Genomic DNA, 14396 nt, shown 5'->3' with positions numbered 1-14396 from the left:
ATTTTGCAGGTGCCAGGCAAATGCTTTACCATTGAGCAACATCCTGGCCCCAGCTCATACTTTAATTGTATCAGCTTTTAATTGGTCTATTTTTACAGATGCATTGCTATATTTTAATCAATATGTTGTCCAGTCATGTAGTGTTGCATAAATAACACTTCAAAACTTAGTGCTTAAAGCAATGCCAATGATGCTTTGGTCAACAATGTTCTTCTTGGGAAAGGCTTAGTGGGGACTGATTTGTCTACTCGAATGAATATCAGCTAGGATATTTGCAGCTCAAAGCCTGGAGTTGGTAATCATAGGAAAGCTCATTTATGTGAGCTGTGAATATAGTTCCATGGTAAAGCACTTGCCCCTTCTGTGTTAGGTCCTGAGTTCAATAACCAGTACTGAAGAGAGAAGAAGGAAGGAAGGAAGGAAGGAATGGAGGAAGGGAGGAAGGAGGAAGGGAGGAAGGGAGAAAGGGAGGAAAAGAAAAAAGAGCTAATATTTTGGCTGATTTAATTGTTGATGTTTCCAGTTATCTGGGCAGATTCAAGTATCTCAGCCTATGGCCAGAAAACTTCCTCAGGGTCTTTCAAGACTTCTTGACACCCTCACATATCTGGTACACAGCTGCTGGATTCCTAGGTCAAACTTTCAAAGGAAAGGGAATTGAGTGGGGGCTTTTCACTATTTTTGACAGTTTCAGAAGACACACAACATTGAGACTACTGTATTCTGTTCATCAAGGCAGTCTTAAGGACCTTCCCAGTCTCAAGGGAAAGAGAACAAGACTCCACCTTGTCATAAGAGAGTTAAAAGTTTCTGAAAGTATACTTAGAACAAGAAATGTCCTTGGGAGCATTTTTTTTTTGTAATCTGCTACAGTGTCAAATTATTTTTACTATAATTGATATTACCATAAAATTTGTAAGACAGGATGGGGAGCTCAGTGGGTTTTACAAAGAAATTAGAGGACATAATTTGCTCAAATTCTGAAGCAAGAATTTTTTTTTTAATCTCTAGTAAATTGCAAAGAGGTGAGCTATGTTTAATATAATAAATGAGAACTATGCCCCCTGTTTAAAGGAACAGGACCAGGGCAGTGTTAGTTGTGCTCCAAGAGTGTTATCAGAGACATACTGCAGAAGAAAGCATTTGAGGAGTCTTGACAGAGTTTTTTGGTTACCTGCACCAATGTTAATTTTCTCCTTTTCCATTAAGGAATCCCCGATTTTTTAGTGGCACACTCTGTTTATGAGTCCCCTCTGTAGTCTTGGGTGGTGGTATGATAAAGTGTTGTATGAAATATCTGGGAAATGGTTTCAAAGGAAAGAAGATATGACTCACTTTTGTTCTCTACTTCTTTCCTTCTTTCTGATGACTGAACTGTTACACATACTTCCTGAACAGTTAGGGTGAAAAATGAAGCAAAATACTAGAGATGGCTCTCTGATGATAATAAGATCACTGTTCCAAGAATGTGCCTCTCCCCTAGACTTCCTTTACATGAGAAAAATGTAAGATTGTGTTTTAGTTAATATTTCTCAGATTTGGTCATATTGAATAGAGCCTAATCCTAACCAATACAGAATACATGCATTAGTTTTACATATTGTAATCATTACATCATAATTGCTGATTTTTTTGTGCCATCTTATATGAAATCTGTGGGAGGCCACCTGCCCATAAACTGAGCATCCTCTCCCAGCCTTGAGTAAGGGGGTGTTGATCTGGCATTGCACTCCATAGGATGTGCAATGCAAATTGCCACCACCTTTGCTCCACAAAGAAGTTTGCTCTGTCCCTGGACATGGGCATTACCCAATGGAATGGGTAAACCCATCATCCCCTGCCTTATTTGGAGAATAGTATTCTACCAAAATTCCTTTGTGTGTCCCCCTATAAAATTGATTCCATTGCATGCTGTCTTTCCAGTGCTCTTCTAGCATGGAAGCTGATCCTTAAGCTCACAGAACTGTCCTACCCTCGATATAAAAAGTACTTCTATGTCCTGTGCTTTTTTGCCATTTTCTTATCTTACTGCTGCATCCAGCTCTTTTGAACCCAGTTCATCTCATCAGCGTAGGTTGCTGGCAAGAGGAATCAACATTGCAGTGTTTTTAAGTCACCCAGAGGCCTAAAATTTATGCTATGCAATTGTCATGTCTTCTATTATTATCTATGAGATCTCTGATAGATCTATATACACTTTATAATTGAATAGAGTTTATAATTTTGGGTCAATAAGCAGTTCAAAGAAAATTTACCTTTTCTTTTATGTCAAATAGACTACTTCACAATATTTTACAGAAAATAATGTGATAATATACAAAACAACTTTCATAATTGGTCTGAAATAAGAAATACGTATCAACAATTGTATGCTGTTGATGGTTCAGGTGATTCATAGCTGTATGATAATGACTATATGTAATAAGAATAAACAATCATTTGTTTCTGAATGATGAATAATAATTTGTGTCTGAATTGGTCACAAGGTTATAAACACTGGGGAGTCATGTAGGTGGCTTTTGAGATGATATGATGATGACTTTTGATCATGCATGTACATCTGTTCTCTCATTCTTCTTCATCCTTCTATGGGTGAGTTCATGCTTTGCTCAGTGAAAGGCACCAACTCAGAGTGTTTTATGCTTAGTAAGTGGCTTGAAAACCTTGTGCTCATTACTACAGTTCCAAAGTAGGTAGATGCCCATGATCCAGAGAGTGCAATTTAAATTCTAACCAGGGATTTCTTTTTCAGGGTGGGCATGGGGGAAATCCTTGTAATCATGTGCAAGTAATGAACCTCTGAAAGCTAGTATCACCCCACATGGGGAAAGTCTACCAAAAATTAGATAGGATTAAGCTAAATGCAGAGGACATCAATAGTATGAGAGTATAAGAGATAGGGTTGATAGGGCAGGGAGACTCATTCTTAATATTTATATAGTCAGTGTTGCCATTTTTTGCCTATACTGCCCCTCCCATAAAGTTGTTAATGAAGCACCTCCTGAACATATAGGGAGCTGCTAATTAATGCCCCATGGGCTGTCTCTCCAGAGCTTGCTTCCTCCCTTAATCATTCCACCTTGGCCCTTCCAGCCCACCTGCTTCTCACCTTTTGGCCATTCCACCTGGGCATCTCTCTCCTTCAAAGAAAGAATAGAGATAAGAGGGAAGAGAGCAGGAGAACAAAGAAAGTCTAAAATGCATAAAAGGGGCAGGACTCTCTCACTTCTTGGGATACCAGGACAAGAGCTATGGCTCCCTTCTCCCTCCCGAGAGTAGTCTGTTACTATTTTTTGAATAAAACGTGTTTTACATGCTTGCCTTGGGCACTTCTCTAATATTCAAATTTCAACATTTAAGGAAGCAGAACTCATTATCCACAACCAGTGTATCCCTTAACCTCCTGTTCTCACCACTTGAATCTGTCTATGCTCTATCAACCCTACCTAGGATTACTCATCCATAAACCAAACAACCAACTAACTAATCTACCCAACATCAAAGCAATTGCTTGTAAAAAAGAATGATAATATAATATAATATAATATATACATGATTATATAAGTGCACTTTAAAATCATGGAATATGAGAGAAAGGCTTTTAAAACTATGTCAATGAGGGAGAGCTCCAGGCAATTGTATCAACAATTAGTCTTCCAGTACTAGGTAAAAATAAATACAGCAAGTATCATCTTTGTAATATTGTACTAAAGAAACACAATTTTCTAATATATATATATATATATATATATATATATATATATATATATATATATATATATATATATTACTTTTATCTTAGATCTGGTGGAAGTACTCTGAGGACTTTATTTTCTTTTATTTTTTCTGTTAGTCTAGTTCTAGTACAAGAAGAAGGTTAAAAAAATCTCATTTTTAAGTCCAGAAGTTTGAATGGATTGCTTGACAAATGTATAAGGAATATTGTCAGAATATAAGAAAAAAGTATTACATAAATATTAGAGAAGCATTTAAATGTTTTCAGAATAAAGACTACAATAAAATATTAATTATTAGAATATACCACTTATACTAGGAAAATACTACTTATACTCTAATAAACGTTGGTAAAAATACCTGCTAAACATATGAGGAGTAAACTTGATCTTATTTAACATACTTTTCTCACAAGACAAGATATACTTGAGGTCTTCTTCAATGTTTTCTTCTGTGCTGTGCAGTTTACATTGTAGATTCTTTTACTTCTTTGGTTAGATTAATTTTCAGATATTTTATTTAAATTTTTGAAGTTATTATGATGGTTTCTTTGTCAGCTGACTCACTGTTGAAGTATAGAATATCTATTGATTTATGAGTATTTATCTCATATCTTGCTACTTTGCTAATTATATTTATCAGCTCTAGAAGTCTTCTGGTGGAATTTTGAGAATACTATTATCAGCAATAGGATAAGTATTATCAGCAAAGAGAGATAGTTTGACCTCTTCTCTTACTATTTATAACCCTTTATTTTTTTTAATTGAAGAAGAACACTGAAAATGGAAAGAACTCCCATGTTCTTGGATAAACAGAATTAATATTGTCAAAATGACCTACAACCAAAAGTAATACACACATTCAATGCAATCTCCATCAAAATACCAATGATATTCTTCAGAGAACTAGAAAAATCAGTCCTCAAATTCATTGGGAAGGATAAAAGATGTGGAATAGCGAAGCAATTCTAAATAAGAAAAGTGATTCAGGAGGCATCATAGTATCCTATCTCAAATTGTACTAAACAGTTACAGTTAAACAAACAAACAAAAACAGCATGGTACTGGCATCAAAAAAGACATGAAGACCAATGTAACAGAAGAGAAGACACCAAGACAAACCCAAATTCTTATAGCCATCTGACAGTTGACAAAGGTGCCAAAAATGTATAGTGAAGAAAAGACAACTGTTTCAACAAATCTGCTGGCAAAAATGGGCATTATATGTAAAAGAATGAAATTTCACCCTGCACAAAAGTCAAATCAAAAATCAAATGAATTAAAGATTAGGAACTAGATCAGAAGCTTTGCAACTGTTAGAAGAAAACATACGATCAATAATTCCTTATACAGGGGCAGGCACTGACTTCCTCTACAAGATCCCGAAAGCTCGAGAATCAATGATGTGCCTTCAAATTATAAACTTCTGCACATTAAAGGAAACAATTAAGAGAGTGAAGAGAGAACCTAAAAAATAGGAAAAAAAATCTTTGGCAGTCAGTCCTCTAACAGAGAATTAATATCCAGAATATATTTAAAAAACTCAATGCCAAAAAATCAAATAACTCAACGGGCAAATAATTAAACAAATTTCTCAAAAGAAAAAATACAAATGTGGGTTGAGGCTGTAGCTCAATGGCAGAGTGTCTGCCTAGCATGTTTGAGGCACTGGATTCAATCCTTAGCACCAGATAAAAATTAAAAAAATAAAATAAAACAAAGGCTTGATGTTCATATACACCTATAAAAATAATTTTGAAAAATAAGAAATTCAAATGGCTAACAAATATATGAAAAAAAGTGTTCAATATCTCTAGCAATCAGGGAAAAGCAAATCAAAACTACTCTAAGATTTTATCTAACCCCAGTCAGAATGGCAACTATCAAAAACACAAGCAATAATAAATGCTGGCAAAGATGTGGGAAGAAATGTACACTCATATATTGCTGGTAGGACAACAACCATTATGGAGAAGGCCCCTCAAAAAAGTAGGAATGGATCCACCACATGACCCAACTATCCCATTCTTCAGTTTTTATCCAAAAGAACTAAAACCACTATAGTAATGCAGGCACATTAATGTTTATAGAAGCACAATTCACAATAACCAAGTTATGGTACCAACTCAGATGCCCATAAACAGATGAATGGATCAAAAAATATGGTGTATATACAAGGAACTTTTTACTCAGCTATAAATAGGAATTTTTTAAAAATGGCATTTACTGGTAAATGGATGGAAATGACAAAAAGCATGCTAAGAAAATAAACCAATCTCAGAAAATCAGGTGTCAAATGTTTTCTCTCATACGTGGATGCCAGAGCAAAATAAGGAAAAAGAGGTATAGAATATTATAAAAATAAAGAGTAGATCAGTGTAACAGAACAAGGAGAGCATAGCAAGTGAAGAAAGAAGGGAAAGGGGTAGACATATGGAATGTATTTAACAATATCATAGTATGCATACTTATATAAGTGTATCATACATTTCACCTTTATGAATATACAGAAAGCACTAATCAAACATAGATAAATAAATAAAGGAGTGAAAGAAAGATTAATAGAGAAGAGGATATACAGAATACAGGAAAGAAGGGAAACTGGTAGAATGGAGATTAAAATCAAATTCCTTACATGTATTTCTTTGTCAAAGTGAACCCAAATACTATGAATATTTAAATGCTCAAATTTATTTATTTATTTATTTATTTTTATTAGTTACACATGACAGTACAATGATCTTGACATATCATACATTTGAATCAAATGGAGTATAATTTCTCATTTTTCTGAGTGTACAGGTTGCAGAATCACATTGGTTATATAGTCACGTATATATATGCAGCAATACTAGTGTCTATTTTATTCTGCAAATAAATGCTTTAATTTTTTTAAAAAAGATATATCTGATCAGAGGACACAATTTATAAAGCATTTTAAAGCAATTTAGGAACAAATTAGTTTTATAACATAAATAGAATTTCTTTTCTTTATTGGAGAGCAAATCTCTAGTAATGTACTTAGGACCCTGGTGTTATCTATTAGGATATGGCATTTCAAATTCATGGGACTAAATTTTTTATTGTGTTCTGCTTCTATTTTAAAGCTCAATTTCTAAAATACTAAAAGTTTCCTTTAAAAACTAAAATGTTAAAAACAACTTTTCTGTGGAAGACAGTGTGCTTCTTTTATAAAGCTTTGGATTTTTCAGTTAAATAGAGATGTTTACCTGAAGTAAACATGATATAAGACTGAAAGCTTGGAATGGGCTTAGAATTTTATTACTTTTCCCCCAAAAGAATCATTTTGAGTAAGGTAGCTGATGTCATGAGTATTTTTGAAAAAAATAAAACTTAAAAAGGGTAAGAGGTAAAATATACTGAAGAATTTTACTTGTACTTTACAACAGTGACAGCGAAAGAAGGGTGAAATTGATTAGAGATTAAAAACACAGATCTTCTGGAGTCAGAAAGTGAATTGAAAAAAAAATAGCATTCACAGGGAGAGAGAGTGTTTAAAAAGCTGTTTTATAAATTATGACATTCTTTCTCAGCAGTGGGGGCCTTTCCATGTTTATGAAGAGGTATGCCATCATTGTTCTTCATTATTCTTCATGGTGACACAGTGACATGGCAAGATAAAACCTTAAGTCTGCCTTACAAACACAAAAACCAAAAGAAGCATATAAGGATGGATTTCCTTGAAGCCAGTGAGATGGAAGACAAACAAATACAAAACAGAATTTTTACAGGACTAAAATATTTTGAGATTAATTTATTCCAATATCATGCTGGATTTTGAATCTTTATTATTGTGTTATTTGTAGATGCTCTGATGCCATTAGGTTAGGATTTCTCATAATTACTTTAGTTATCACATTATCAGAGAAATTACATACACTACAATGCATCCAAAAGACAGGACTCTTCATTGACTCATGTGGAGGAGCTACTAGTTCATGAATATCTGGGGTAGGTTTTTAAAGATGTTACAATGTTCCCATGCTTAAAAAAAGGTAAGATCTATCAAAAAAAATCTAAGGTCAATAAATAGAGTCAAGATATTTTGCTTTGAAGAAAATTTTTTTTTTTTACCTTTTCCGAGTTCTCCTCCCTATGGACAATCATTTTTTATTTTCTGAATTCTGAATACATCCTATAAATAAATCTGAGTCCAAGTAACATTTTTTTGCACTTTTTGTTACATACCTAACTCCTTACATGCAGGGCAGACATCCTCTTATTAAATTATCTATGGTGTATATGACCAACATCTCTCTAGTAATATCAAATAAATATTGTTAATTATTTGCTAAATTTTAAAGCATCCTCTTTATTAACTCAAATCTACCTGTCAGCATAATTACTGTCATTAAATAATATGTTCAAAAAGGTAACTATTTGTTAAGTCTGCTGCATATAAAACAACAATGGATTACTTTTAGAGCATGTGGGAGTATATTAACTGTTATGCAAAGCAAAAGAGACAGTTATTTTTTTCATTAGATCCTATTGTGAATTACAAAATTAACAAGGTTGATATATAGGTACATATAATACATACATATATACTTGCATTATAAATACAAATGCACATACATATATTTTAGAGAGAGAGAATTAAATATCCATGTAAATCACAAAGACTACTGAGCACTCTTTGCAAATTGGGCCCCATGGACTGGCTATTATTTCCACACTATTAGTTACTGGTATGCAGTGAGATAAAGAACTTGAGTCAAAAATTAAATCAGATATTGAACTAAGCACAATATTTAGTTGAATGACCTTCATTTTCTTTTTCTTTTCATAGCAGAATGTTCTTATGGAAGAAAGAAATGACTTGATTTATATGTTGGCAAAAATTCCTGATCTTGTGGCCTGGCATCTCAAACAGCACTGAGATATGAAACTAACATGCTTAGCTTGCACACCAGAGGATCTATCATCTATGAGACCTTCTTTTGCTACCTTCACAATGTTGACCATGCAGCTAATTGCAAAGGAAGATGATTCACTGACTGACAACACCCTATTAGTGCACCTTGAGAACACTCCAACTTGTGTTATAAAAGTACTAAACATGTTACAGGACCACCACCACCAAAAAAACAAAAACAAAAACAAAAAATCTGGCAAAAATGTAACCAGGATTGTTATATAAGTACCCATAAATATGTCAGTAAGTTTAACAGCTTAATAAGCAGATAAATTTGGAGTAAAACTATAATAGGTGACCCATTCTTACCAATTGAATTCCCCAGGAGTTAAAACATTGAATATCATCAAGTAGTACTAACAAAATTCAGGGCAAGGACATATGGTGCCCTTGTCTGAGGTAAGTCTACACAACCATCCTTCTTTCCCTGTCATCCTTCTACACTGTGTCCTATCATTTTATTGTCCTTGGAATTCTTTCACTGACAACAATGTTTAATCTCCTTTTTTATTCCTCTTTGGTGCCTCCCTTGTATTATTTTGTACTTATTCTTTCATTTTATACTTATTCTTTCATTTCTCTGAATAAGTTTTAAGATCCTCGAGAGCAGGAACTATGTTTTAACATACTTTTTATATTTGTTGTCATTAATCCCCTCAGAATCCAGCAGAGTGCTTCTCATACAGTGCATGGTTAAATCCATATTTGTAAATGACATTGAAGAATAATGCCATGTTATCCTAAATGAAAAGGAGGAGACTGCTGAAGAGCAAAGAAAGTTTTTTTCTATCTTTGTGTTCAAAGGCATATATTATGTGAATGCACAGAAAATAAGGACCAGTGGTCTATTAATAGCTTTAATTTATTCTTAGAATGAGAAGGGATGGAAATGAAAACTTTCACATCTGGGAGGGAAAGGACAGGGCAAAAAGCGACATCAAACAACCAACGAATATAAGACAAAAGAAATTAGAGGTAGAATCAAGGATTAATCATTTTACCAGTGAAAAATCTGAAGATGAATGAGAGGTTGCCTAGATAGCTATTCATAAACTCCACCTCTAACAACTTTAGATAGCAAGCAGGATATTATTAAAGAAAAATTAGAAAAGTAGAATGTCTTAATATTTGGAAATACCTAAGATGTCATCCATAGAAATATAATGTAGCTTAATGGAGATATTTACTTAAATTAGAAGGAAGAATTCAGGATGTTTCAAAATTTTAAGTACATGGCATGGTTTTCAAAGCAGCTGAATCCCAAACACGTTTTCTCCAGGAGCAGGAACTCCTTTCATTCTAGAAGAACCAGCCAGCAAGATAGTTATCACCTGTCTGATGCAGCCTTGTGATACGCTGGTAACTAAGTGCAGCTACGGTGATACATTCTCACAGACACCAAGACCCCGAACTAGTCTTTGTTGTCACTGACACTCTTTATACTTTGTATTCTGCTGAACTGCCAAAATGATATTAATTAGGGAGCAAAGAGCTATTGATATATCTTGTTTTCCCCATGTTGCTTTCAAAGTCAAATGCAGTCAATTGGCAGTAATATTCTACTCTAGCATTTTAGCTTCTTTTGTGTTGTTTGGTAACAACAAAGATTGAGTCAATTAGAAAACTCTCAGAGCTTCTATTCAAGAGGAACTTGACTTCCATTATACTATAATATTCCTAATGATATCCTTAGGAGGAGTTTTTTTATATATATTTATTTTTTAGTTTTAGGTGGACACAATGTCTTTATCTTACATTTATGTGGTGCTGAGGATCGAACCCAGTGCCTCATGCTTGCTAGGCTAGCACTCTACCACTGAGCCACAACCCTATCCCCAGGAGGAGTTTTAAAATAAAAACATTTCTAAAGGAATTTTTTTACTAAGTGTTCATAATGTTTAAAAGTATCTCACACTTTTGTTAAACCCATAGCAATGTTAACTTCATTTTAAATAAAATTGCTATCTGTACACTAAGTAACAATCTATATTTGGGCTTGAACTTCTTTGGACAATTTACACTTATATATGCATGCTACATGGTTACTTGCAAATGTGAACAGTGTGGTGCTCAATGGAGCTGTGTTGAAGGCCTTGTATCTTTCAATGTTTTGTTGCAGGATTTCAGGGAAATAACCAACCCTTTTTATATACCTTATTTGCCAATCCACAATGTACTTGTAATCAAGGCATTAGTGAGGTTGTTAGACAAAGGACCACATGCATGTTGAGCTCCCTGAGTGATATGCGTTGTAGAACTACAATACACAGGCAACAGAAGGCGCTGAATAGATGGTTGCCTTGATGATCATAAATAAATAAATATATATTGGCTAATTATGTTGATCAATGGTTGAAACATTTATTTCACAAGAAGGAGGTGTACTTCTGAATCACTGTCATCTAGTCAGTGTGACAGTCTTGACCTTCACAGGACAATTTCCTGACTAGTCCTGTGAAGCACAAGTTATGTGAACTCTGTTTCTGGATTTATGTTAAAAAATTTGCAAGGTATTAGCTTTCCTCATGATACACAGATAACCAAACTCTTATTTATTACATCTGAGAATCCCATAATATTGACTCAAACTCTTATGTGCTTGTTATTGTCTTCTTTCTTAAAAAAAAATTAGGTGTAATCCCAGATGACATGTTGTGCTAGGGGTAATTGAAGCTGTTTCATACATTCAAAGGAATTTTTACTAAATGGCTATTCTGTGGGAGTGACTATTACTATATTAACAAATAAAGCCTTTTAAAAACCTTTTCTTATTAAAATAAAATTGTTCCAGAGTCTTACAAATTTTGATGGGATTTCAAGTCTTCTTAGAATTATTTCAGATTGTATGTTTTGTGTAACAGAAAGACAGACTCACTCTGTTGCTAACGATACTTCTGAAACAAATATTTTTTAGATCTTAAAATGCTATAGACCTTCTTATACCTTTCAATGTCCATGCTTTACAAAAGCATGTAGGAGGATAAATCTAAAATAAAATTATGGAATAAAAGAACATAAGTGATTTTGCCAAACTAATTATTAATATAACTCTGTTTTCTATTAAGAGTCCTTTAGATACAATGAATGTTATTAAATTGTCTTCTTTGTGTTCTATACTCCAAGTATTTTTAAAATTCTTATTTAGATAGCCACAGAGCAAAATTGTAGAATAAATAGGATCTTTTAGATAATTATGATTAGTCTTGCATTTTGTATCCCACTTCCAAGAAAATGAATTATTCTCAAGTGTTTATAGTACATAATTGAATCTTTAGTATCCTAAGAAACCGAACACTTGCAATACTCTTGCTGTCTTTTCAAACCAACTGTTTACACAAAGCTTGAAAATCTTTTGTTCATGCTTACTGTTTGATAACTACAGTTTTTGAACTCTCACTTCTGATATTAATGATAAGTCAGATGTGTTATTGGATATACAGAGGAGAAATAGTATTTCTTGAATCAAGGTTGATTTTAAAATCAGTCTTGGTGTAGTAGCATGATGGAGCAGCAACCATCATTTCTGCAGGCTCCAGCATCATCTAGTATTAAAATGTCCAGGAGACTTTTTATCTCAAAAGAACACTGAGTACAGCATGGGATAAGATAGCAATGGAATCCCCTTTTTAATGGAAACCCACAGTGAAGCCTGACTACACCAGTCAGCTCTATCCTTGCCCCACCAGCCAGGCATCCTGCCCGACCTTGAGGAAAAGACAGACCATGACAGGCATGGTGTAATCTCAACAATGTAGTGTTGAATCGCTGAGTATAATATGATATCTGTCTATTTTAGGCTGAAGATCTGGGTTGTTTTAGCTTAGTAATCTCTCTTTTCATAGAGGTATAAATTGATTATGTCTTTGAAATTTTATATTATAGTTATATATTTTCCTAATAAAAGGTTCATAAATGCCAATTTATCAGAGTATACTTTTTTAAATTCTAAAACATAATCATCATAATTAGTAAAACCAGGAGAAGCCATATTAAGTGCCCATGTTTTATTTATTTTTAACTAATTAAAAAAATAAATGACAGCAGAATGCATTACAATTTTTATTACACATATACAGCACAATTTTTCATATCTCTGGTTGTATATATTGTTGTATGTTGAAACCAATGCGTGTCTTCATACATGTATTTTTGATAATGATGTCTGCCAAATTCCACCATCCTTGCTAATCCCCTGACCCCTTCATGTTTTATTTATCAAAGGAAATAAAGTTGTGCAGGCACCATTCAGGTTTGAAAGGCAGGCTAACACTTAACCAAATGTGTAATGTCGGCCAAGTAACTTCAATTCTAGGTGCTTCAATTTCATTATTTGAAGAATGAGAATGAAATACTGCCTCAAAGTGTTATTGTGAAGATTAAATTAGATTATACATGTGAAGAACTTTGAACAGTATCTGAGACTTAATATATGCTTGATAAATTTAGGCTCTTGTTTTTATTGTGATTTTTATATTGTATATATTTATAATGTACAGCATGATACATAATATCCATATTCATAATGAAATTATTACTACAGTCAAGAGAATTAACATATCCATCTTCTCACATACTACCTTTTGATCAGTGTGGTTTGAGAATCTGAAATCTATTAGCGAATTTTCAGTATGCAATACAGTATTATTAACTGTATTCCTTATGCTATAAATTCTACCTCTGGACTTACTCACTTTATATAACTGTACATTTGTATCTTTCATCTTTTTATTTTCTTCCCCACTTCATCTCACCTCAAGTGACTACTTTCTGACTATTGTTCTTATATGGTCAACTTTTGGTTTGAATTCCACCATAAATGATATTATGCAATATTTTCCTTGTTGGGTCTGAATTATTTTATTTAGTGTAATGTTCTCCAGACTTATCTGTATTGTATCAAATGACTAGATCTTATTCTTTTTAGGGGTTAACAGTGTTAAACTGTGAATAAGTTCCACAGTTTCTTTATCCATTCATCAGTTAACAGACACTCAGGTTGTTTCTGTATCTTGTGTATTGTGACAAATGCTGTAATGAACATGGAAGTGGAGTTGATTATCTTCCCAACATCTCAGGAGAACTTAATAACAGAGAGACTAAAAAGTAGACAAGATTATTTTTTCCCTGTAACTACCCAACCTCTTTATCATTTAAGATAAAGAGCCCTACAGAGTATTGTGGTATTCTTTTAAAGACAGTTATCATTGCCTAGATTCCAATGCAAAACATGAAATTCTTTGTTGTTTTTTTACCTTTATGTTCTTCTCTCATTCTTGATATTATAGAATATGAATACCTGATGGATTAACACTTTTAAGAAATCTATTTATCCTGTAATTCTGGGTCCAGATAGCATGGCATATAAAATTCACTTCTAGTGTTTCTTACTCTATAGGAAATGGGCATTCACAAATGGAGGCATTTATGTTTATTTGGTAAACTTCAGCCCATGTGGTTTATTTGTTCAGGTTCTGGAAGCACAGAAATCAGTGTAATGTTGTCAGAACAGGGTTTTAGTTCTCTGTAGTTTAATCAGTGTTGTTATGCAGACTCCCCTAGTTTAAAAGTTGCCAGAAAATAAACATATTTAAGATTATTAAAGTAATAAATGAAAGGATGTCTATTTGACCCCATAACAAGTTACAGACTCAATTAATAGCAGATATTAGATATTATAAACCTTTTCCAAGATTTTAAAATTGGGACACTGAGTAATTGCGTGT

Source organism: Callospermophilus lateralis (assembly GCF_048772815.1).
Source record: "Callospermophilus lateralis isolate mCalLat2 chromosome 11 unlocalized genomic scaffold, mCalLat2.hap1 SUPER_11_unloc_1, whole genome shotgun sequence".
Taxonomy (NCBI): domain Eukaryota; kingdom Metazoa; phylum Chordata; class Mammalia; order Rodentia; family Sciuridae; genus Callospermophilus; species Callospermophilus lateralis.
The sequence above is the reverse complement of the archived record's forward strand: the minus strand, read 5'-3'. Positions refer to the sequence as shown.